Source organism: Rhinatrema bivittatum, chromosome 5 (genome assembly GCF_901001135.1).
Source record: "Rhinatrema bivittatum chromosome 5, aRhiBiv1.1, whole genome shotgun sequence".
Classification (NCBI taxonomy): Eukaryota; Metazoa; Chordata; class Amphibia; order Gymnophiona; family Rhinatrematidae; genus Rhinatrema; species Rhinatrema bivittatum.
This window is the reverse complement of record NC_042619.1, coordinates 203,431,587-203,441,392: the sequence shown is the minus strand read 5'-3', so window position 1 is coordinate 203,441,392 and position 9,806 is coordinate 203,431,587. Positions and strand designations below refer to the sequence as shown.

Here is a 9,806-nt window from a genome sequence, read left to right as displayed (position 1 = left end):
TTTTTTTTATTACCAAGAACTGAAATGTGGCAATTTCATGGATCCGCACATCTTTTTCTTATTTGCTATGTTATGCTCTAATAACAGTCTGAATTACACAGTATGTGCATGGAAGTTCAGCTTCCTCCCAGCTCAAAGTCTTGTCTATTTTGAGATGATTATTTGCTGCCTACACGGTTTGTTCTTTCAGTCCCCAATTACTGTAGAGTGGCAGTGCCCCAGCACCTCCTCCCTTCCCAGCGCCCACCGGAAGTGGTGGGTGAGAGGAAGATTACGTGAAGACAATGTAGATAGCTGAGAATAGATTATAATCAAGCACTATGAGCTTTTAAAGGAAAAAAAAACCCCTTACAAACAGACCTATAAATACCTCCGCTTTGAGCTGAAATTCACATGCACATTAATTGAAAAAAAAAATCATATAATGGTGCTTGCTGGAAAAGAAAGAGAAAAGACATCATTTTATTCTGTGTTTTTGTTATGTTCTTGCTATAAATCACCATGACAACACCTGGGTAAAGAATTATTTTAATAGAAAAAAGGGGTCGACACTACAGTATTCATCTTATGATCTGTATAATGAAGCCCACCCTTGCACTGTATACAAAATCCTCCTGAACTCATCTTGTTGCTGACACATAAGCTTCCACTAGCAGGAATCTGCAGCTTTCTGTAACTTATTACTTATATGGGAGAGGGTGTGATTTTAATTTCGTTATCATTTTTAAAAATCATTTACTCCTTCTTAGTTGTCATAATCCTGGCTGTCCCTGTCAGCAGAGATCTTCTCAAGGTTCCTTCCCGCTGCTGGAAAACAGCTGAAGCCCCCCCACGTGCTCCTTTCCTGACTGCTGCAGAGCTGCTGAGGGCTGCCACACACACACACACACACACACACACACACACACACACACACACACACACACACACACACACAATCCTATCTCAAGTGCATACAGAACATAGATAATCCTTCTCCAATCAGAGCTGTATGATAAATGTTTTCAAAACAAGTCGACTATCATAAATTAGGTGCAGGGATTTGCACATTGATTTTCATGCTAGACTCTGTGCCAATTAATATAATCATAGGTCAAAACAATTGTATATTCAATATTTTTCTAATGTTTGAAAATGCATTTAAAATACAGTCCCAAACGCACCGCTTATCTCAATTGTGAAATATCTTGAAAAAAATAACCCGACACTGGACCAGGGTTTTGAGACCAAAATCTCTGCATCAGGGGTTTGAGACAGCTCTCCTCAGTATCTGTAATCTAAAATGAAACAGATTGCCATTTTAAAGGCTGAAAGGCATAAAAAACAGAACACTACTCAAAAAACAGTCATGATGGATGTACTGAATTCTGCACTGCTCACAAGAACAACAAATTATGATATTGTATGCTATTGTGTACTTTTTTCAAGATATTCCAGCAATTGAAATAAGTGGTGCATTTGGGACTGTATTTTAAATGCATTTTCAAAAATTAGAAAAATATTGGACATTCAATTGTGTTGACCTATGATTATAATTAATGGACATAGGGCCTCATTTTCTAAAGTATCGCAGGCCTGCTCCTCTTCCGGGGTGGAGTCGGGGCAGAGTCGGCTCCTCTTCCGGGGCCGACTCCACCCCGACTCCGCCCCATCCTGGTATCGCACATGATAAGGGACTTTTCATGTGCGAAAGGTCCCTTATTGCGTACGAGTGGCTTGGAAAATGAGGCCCATAGTCTAGCATTTTCTCACTTTGCGGTAACTATCACAATTCTGAGAGAGAGGGAAATTCCACCCCAAACTCCTCCCCTTTTCCTAATTTGCATCACACCATGCATTTTCACATGCATTAAAGGTGTTTTTCACATGTGAAAATGCCATATAGCACTTTGATAAATGACCCCCTAAGTTACAATGTATACTCAGTAGCATGGTGAAGCCACTGAATATACACGAATATATATATGCACTTAGCCAGATAAGTCTACCTGGCTAAGTTTAGACCTGCTCTATGGCGTGCATCTAAACTTACATGGATATTTATGTGGCTAATTCTGAATATTGGTAATTAGCTGTTTAAGTTATACAGCTAACTTGCTCTGCCCCAATCCGCCTGTACATGCCTACGTTTTGTACATGTAACTTTTATCCGTATAAGGGACTTATACAGCTAAGCAGCAGCCGCTGAATGTAGGCGCATATTCAGCAGCTGCTTTATAGCCTCATAAGTCCTGTTTATCCGTCTAAATAGCGCTGAACTCGCTTTGAATATTGGGCCCACTGTATGGTGGTCAACTTGTTTTGATAACATTTATCATACAGCTCTGATAGGAAAAGGATTATGTGTTTTGGATGGTTTGGAGTTTCCTACCCTGAGGATAGCGATGTAATTATCTTCCACACTGTGTTCCAAGTTCTTGAGGTTTGTACCCATGCATTCCTTGGAGAAGCTACCTGCAATGTAAAGTGGCACCTTCACATTCTCCAACATTCTTCTACAGATGGTTGTATGCTGAAGCTGTCCAGGGTGGGAAGGCTGGAGACCATTATCTGGCTCAGAGCCTACACAATGATCAGAATATAAATTGGCATCAGCTGCAGCAACAGAACCAAGGCTGTCATTTCCCTGATGATCTCTCCGATCTTGTGTCTGATGGTAGGTGTAGCGCATCCTCCCATTGCTGCACACATGGACATTACTGGAAGGGAAGCAATATCAAAGAACATATAAAGATCTTCAGGAGAGGAGGCAAGATGGTGGCATAGGCGGTTGCATACTCCTGAGCTCCGGTATCGTAGAATTTTTCATGCAAAAAGATGCCTGCTAAACGGAAAGGCAAGCTCCGTTCCTACCCTTCTGAAGCGGAGTTAATGGCAGCACAGCGATTGATCACCTCGTATGCGACAGCAAAGGTGCTTGAGACGGGAGGAGCAGGCTCCATTGAGGGAACCTTCGAGGAAGCGTCAGTTTCCCCCGGAGAAGTCACCTTAAGCCCCCCGGATCCTCATAAGCCCGATATTGTTGTTCCTCTTGAACGCCCGACGACAGCTGAGGCGCAGACCCACGAGGCCAAGGCGATTGGCTCAGCAGAGGGGGGTCAGAGGGCGGAAGACGCCGAGCGTCTGCAGCGGGAACCTGTGGACTCTGGAATAACAGGGGCAGAAAATTCTTTCTCGATGCCCCCAGTATCTACCCCGATTCGGGAGGGGTTCACTGAGGTCCTGGATGGAGCAACGGCGCCGACTATATCAGGAGGAACCCGACTGGATGGAATATCTCCGGTTTTGAAAACGGGTGAGTCAATGCTTAGACCCCGTTTTTCAATGCCCGCAAAGCCAGATAAAATTACTCTAGAAACAATATGGGACATTATGGCCGCGCTAGTAAAATCGATCGGTGGTTTCCAGGATAATTTGGAGGTAGTAGAACATAAACTGGAGGAATGTGAAAACCAATTGGATGAAATAAAGCCAAAACTGATAACAGTTGAAGCTGAAGTTAAAAAAAACCAAGAGTGCAACTTGAAGATTATAAAGGATATAAATCTGGTTTCAAAGAGATTGGAGCATTTAGAAAATTTCTCTAGACACCTAAACTTAAGATTCCTGAACTTTCCTAAAATAATTGGAGAGCTTCCCTATATTACATTGAAGAAGTACTTCGTTGAGACTTTAAAATTTCAAGAAGGAGAAGTCCCTTTAGTGAATAAATTGCATTTTTTGTCTATGTCAAATAAAAATAGAAATGTTCCGCCGTTTAATGTTAATGAAGGGAACTTGACTGGGTTTTTAGAGGATTCTGCAATGGAATACTATGAGACTGCAACACTTATGGTATCGTTTATTACAGAAAAAGATTTATCTGAAACCATGAAACGTTACTTTAAAAATATAGAATTACAATTTAAGGGGACACAAATACGTGTCTTTCCAGACTACGCCCCTGTTACTCAGAACAGGAGGCGTGAATTTCTTGCATTAAAACCTCAAGTTCTTGCTCTAAGTTTTTCATATATTTTAAAATATCCTTGAAAATGCATGGTAAAATCTGCAACAGATACTTTTGCTTTCCAATATCCTGAGCAACTGAGATCCTTTTTAAATGCACGGAGAGTAATTGATATTACTAATACATAATTAACATCCACGTGGATCATAAAGAAGATAACACCTTTATCTATGTTAGGCCAATACATGCATTTTTGTTTTTCTCGCACATTTCTTCCTTTAAATTTCGTCCTCCTCTCTGATGTTCTGTGTGGGATACAAATGCATAAAATGAATCTTGAAGAAGTTTCCTTTGCCTCGAGTAATGGAGGGTTAATTAAGATTATTGTATTCCTTTTTTCTTTTCTGTAAGTAAGTGATGGCTTGCTGTAAATTTTGAAAATTAAAAAAAAAAAAAAAAAAAAAAAAAAAGATCTTCAGGAGAGATGTTTGCCTCGAAGCCCAAGTGGAAATCTGCATGGCCGTGTCGATGCTGGGGTCCTTGGACTTTCTCATTTCCATACTGGCCATACTGCTTCCTCTTGTCTGGATTGCTCAGCCCTGCATAGGCATTCCCAATTACTGGTGCAAAGTTTATGTCTGGATGGAATTTCAGTGCCAATTTGGGGTAAGCCTGTTTTGAATCCTATCTCAAAACATGTTCCAACATGCTCCTTAAATACCTCTGTCCAGGGTCCAACGTGTTCATACTCTGGTTACTGCAGAGCTGCAGAAATCCAATATGTTCCTTATGGACTGAATTTTCAAAGGGGTTCCACGAGTAAAAACAGCATATACTCCCGTTAAGTACCATGTATTTGTGTATGTGATGAGAGTATGCGTATATTTTCCATTTAGCATGGATTCAACTGAAACACTCCTTCTCTCCTCTTTTGACAGATACATCAGGGGATTCGATTCGAACACAGATTTTTTTGTTAATACTATTGGATATTTCCGCAGCATTTGATATGCTAGATCATAAGATTCTAATATCTAGACTTCAAGCTATTGGTTTACAAAATACAGTATTAGAATGGTTCAATAGTTACCTCACTAATCGTTGTTATCAAATAAACTTCAAAGGCAATTCATCTCAAATTTACACTCAATCTACTTGAGTCCCACAAGGATCTTCTCTGTCACCAGTACTATTCAACATTTACTTATTACTGTTATGTCAAATATTATCCACCTTAAACATCCAATTTAAAATTTATGCGGATAACATACAGATCTTTGTCCCATATAAATCTTCATGGGCTGATACCATCTCCCTAAGTAAAATTTAGTAGACTTAAACTTAATACAAAAAAAACAGAGATCCTATTGTTAAGTGTGATCGAAAACCCAGTAAATTGTCCACCACCATCGATTACATTAGGAAAGGACTTAATAGTAATCAAAAGAGTAGCTCATAATTTAGGAATTCAATTAGCTACCAATTTGTTGCTAACACAGCACATTTCAAATTCTGTAAAAAATTCATTTTTCAAATTACACACTTTAAAAAGATTAAAACCACTTTTATTCAAACCGACTTTCAAACAGTGCTTCAATCCCTCATTTTTTCTGGACTGGATTATTGTAATAGTCTTTATTTAGGCCTATCTGATTCCATCCTAAAACCTCTGCAGCAGATTCAAAATGCTGCAGCTCGCTTATTGACAGGATCCCCAATGAAACAACATATTACACCTATTTTGTTTAAATTACATTGGCTTCCAATCAAATTCAGAGTTAAGTATAAAGTCTTATCTATAATACATTCATTGATAAATAATCAGGATTCTACCTGGTTATGTACCATATTGAGGCTTTATAAACCAACTAGAAACCTCAGATCTGCCAGTAAGAACCTACTTGACGTTCCTACGGTTAGGCTTACAAGATTAAATATAACACAAGAAAGAGCCTTTTCCATAGCTGGTCCCATACTTTGGAACTCGCTTCCAAATGTCTTGAGACAAATTACCAATTACAAAGAATTAAAAAAATCATTAAAAACACACCTGTTTAAAGAAGCATTTGCAGGATATGAACAAATGAACAAATAACAAATAAATAATGACTTTACATATTTGATTGATTCACTGCTGATATACTGTTTAATGGAACTTCTTTAATCTTAATTTTAAGTTATTTTTCTGTTTCCTCTATTTTTTGGTACTTTTAAGTATAGTAAATCTAAATAATTTATGGAAATATATTTAGAATAAGGTTTAAATTACAAATTGTATTTTTCTCAAACCTTTTTTTTTTATTGCTTTTGCTTGTTTTATATTATTTTATCTTATTTTATTTTTATTTTAGTTAATATCTCCTAATTTTTTCTTTGGCAATTTGTGAACCGTTTTGGTCATTTTCTATTTTGAAAAGACGGTATAGAAATGTTATTAAATAAATAAATAAAATATATTTTACCAGCAGAATAAAGAGGTCAGCCAGGGATGTCCTGAAACAGGGTTTAGAATTATGTGTGGCAAGTGCTATTTTGTAAGAGGTATAAGTGTATACATTACTGAGTTTATTTTTACATTTTTACACCTCTAATTAACTCATGCAAGTGAAAATAAATTTGTCTGTTGACTGCAGTTTTTGAGTGGAATGTCGGGATAAACTGGTGGGGTTTCAGGGCAATGATCCCTGAAATTTTTGAAGGACTGCATTCATAAAAATGTTCTTTTTGTGCAACTGTTTATAAGCCAAGTTCAAATTTGTTCACTATGAGCCAGTATAATGTAAATAATATCAGAATTTCTTGTGCATGCTATGTTTTGCTGTGTGTGCAAGTTTCATGACCTGTGTGTGCATGCACATGTGCACAGTTTAGAGTGAACAGTGGTTGAGGGTGAGATGCTAGAGGGTCTTGGTGAACTGGAGACAGATTGGATGAACTTGCAGAGGTATCGGTGAACTGCTTATTCCAAGTACTTACAAGTATCTATTTTCAAAACAGTATTCAGGCATTTATTTATTTGAGTGTTTTATATGCCATCATTCCATATGAGAATCAGTTCACAACAGTGTACAGGTCTGACACTCACAGACGATGAGTTGTGGAGGAAGGCATACGCATCGGAAAAAAACCAAGAAAATAGTCTAAAATTGGGAAAACACTGTAAAACTAGGGGATTACTTTAACGATAGCCACATACAGAGCAGATGTTGCCAGATTAAGGGGAGGGTTGAGAGTAAAATAAAAGCGGCAAAGGTTTACTGAGCCGCGATAATAACATGGGGGCAACCACGCGAGACAAGTAGGATCAGGTAGAGCAGGGGAGGGGGTAGAGAGGAGGGATGGAAAGTGCGGGAAAGGAGGAGGAGGAGTTAGGGTAGCAAAAGGGATAAGAATTAGGGGAGGAGTTAGATTCAAAAGCAGAGCATAGATTTGGTAAAGCTAAGATGCAGAAGAAAGCAAACAGCAGTTAGAGCGGGAGCTATGGAGAGGATAGCACGAGCTGTGTTGTCGGGTGGTGAGCTAGAAAAGTGTGATGAGTATTTAGGAACATGAGGCGAGGAGGCGAGAGAGGGCATAGACGTGGAGGGAAAGCCATTGATAAAACAGGTGGAGGAGGCACGACCGGCGCAGAAGGGGGGGAGGCGCAGCCGACGGTTACGGTCAGCAGGGTGCGAGCAATGGCAGCGGCTCAAGGGGAAAGGAGGGATCACATTTCAGGCAAGAATGGCCCTGAAACTGAGGGAGAGGACCCGGGGAGCATGGCGAGGCAGAGTGGCGTTCAGGGGTTTGGGGGGGAGGGGGAGCTGTCTATCATTGCATCTGGATCAGACATCGAATCCCCAGTCAGAGGGTGACAATGCAACAACGAGGCTCCGGGCGCGCAGGGAGGGATCCTACACTGATGGAGGAAAGCAGCGGCCATGCGGTGACGGTCAGGCCTAGGAATCATACCATGAAGGCCCTTCAAGGCGAAGAATTCCGTCGACGGATGGGGCAGGCTGGATGGAGGGGAACAGGGCGACGGGAAATGGCTTTTGGCAGCCCCCAATGTCGGAGAGCAGACAGGTGAGTGGTCAGTCCATGGCCGGCTGGAGAGGCGAGAGGGAGGAGGAGAGCAGCAGTTGTCACCAGAAGGACCGGCTTGAGAGAGGACGCAGCAGCAGCTCGGGGTCAGGAGACGGGCAGCTGTGATGATGACGACGCAGAGTGGGATGAGCTGGGAGGTACATTAGGGGACAGGGACAGGGCGACTCCAAGGAGTGGGGGAGTAGGGTTTACAACGGGAGGGCCTTCTAATGCTGGAGGAGTGGAGGGGAGGAGGGCGGGAAAGGGTGAGGCCTGTCGGTGTTGCTTGGGGCCCAGGTGTGGGAAAAGTGGTGTCGGGTCAAGTGGGGGTTGGCCAGGAGCGGGGAGGCGGAGACAAAAGGGGGAACATTTGGGGAGACGTGTATGCAGATGCTGCGGCCAGTACTTTTGTGTTTACAGGTGCCACAGTTGGGACACCGAGGGCGAGCAGCGGAGAGAAGGATGCAAGGGAGAGGTCGGACAGTGTTTGCTGTCGCTGCGAGAGGCAGAACGAGGAAGGATTCACAGGAGGAATGTGAGACATTGCAGGAAACAGGCTGTTGTGGCCCGACGTTGGTAAGACAGGATCTGAGCAGATAACAGTAGCAGCCCAGAGGAAGGGTAAAAGGGGAAGGGAATCCACGTCCAGGGAGAGTACAAGTAGTAGTACATCATCAGAGACTTCGTCGGACTCTATCGTAGACAGAAGGGAGAGGAGGCGAAGTGATTTGGGACCAAGTCAGGACATGGGACATCCAGCCTTGACCTCGCTGTCAGAGTTATGGGAAGGAGTTCCCAGTCACTTGCTCAAGAAGATTTGCAAACAGAGATATGTCAATATATTCCAGCTGCTCGTGGGGAGGCGGGGGAATAGAAGGAGGAAGAAGAAGAGTAGCAAAAAGTCAGGGGGAGGTGAGATGGGCATGACAATCGCCAAGAATTTTCTTAATTGGATGAGGGGGTTCTTGCGATTAGCTAGCGTGATAGGGCACTATCAGCCAGAGTTGCACGGGGCGCTTTTGGCTTACTGCGATAGCATACTGGGAGCCTACAAGGATTATGAAGGTTGGGCCTGGCTCAACTACGATGAGAAGTTCAGGGAGAAAATGGCGGGCAATAAGTTTTTGGGTTGGGGCACATAAAATATCAATTTATGGCTCACGCAGATGACAAACAAAGGGATGGCTCAGGGTAGAGCAGTGGGCAGGGTGAGAGGAGGGGCAATGGCAGGGGGGATGGAGGAGGCCCGGGAACCGGGGTGGACTCGGGGCGAGGGGGAGTGGGTGAGGGCAGGGAGGATAGGAAGGCGGGAGGGGGAAAGGACATATGTTGGAGGTACAATAGAGGCACGTGTCTGTTCTCAGATTGCAAATTCCGGCATTCCTATGCTCTCTGCGCAGGTGCTCACCCTAGTAGCAGATGCGGGCAGGCGGTAGTCAAGCCCATGATGGGGGGAACAAATAAAAAAAAAAAAAGGGTGGGTCAAGCGCATAGGGGGTAGGGGTAGGGGTAGGGGGAAAGTAACTGGGGTAAAAGGGGGGGAAGCCTGTCAAAAAAAAATAGGGGAGCAGAACTGACGGAAGCAAGGGTAGAAATGGGGTGGGGTGGTGTGTGACAGGGAGGTGAGGAGCTAGGAGAGCAACCGCATGATTTTGTTCCTGTTTCCATTTTCTGTAAGGACGGGTTGAGGTCGGGCGAGGTTCGAGAACAGCGCACGGGTCCTGGAGTGAGGCTGAAGAGGAATGGGAGCTGATTCGGAGTTCCATAGCTCACAACACGTGGATGGCTTATG

The 9,806-nt window shown here is 42.8% G+C and overlaps 1 pseudogene; it reads right to left on the bottom strand.

Moving 5' to 3' along the window:
- Positions 1–2,314: 2,314 nt before the first annotated feature.
- LOC115092411 lies at positions 2,315–8,558 on the bottom strand (annotated as a pseudogene).
- Between the last annotated feature and the right edge of the window lie 1,248 nt (positions 8,559–9,806).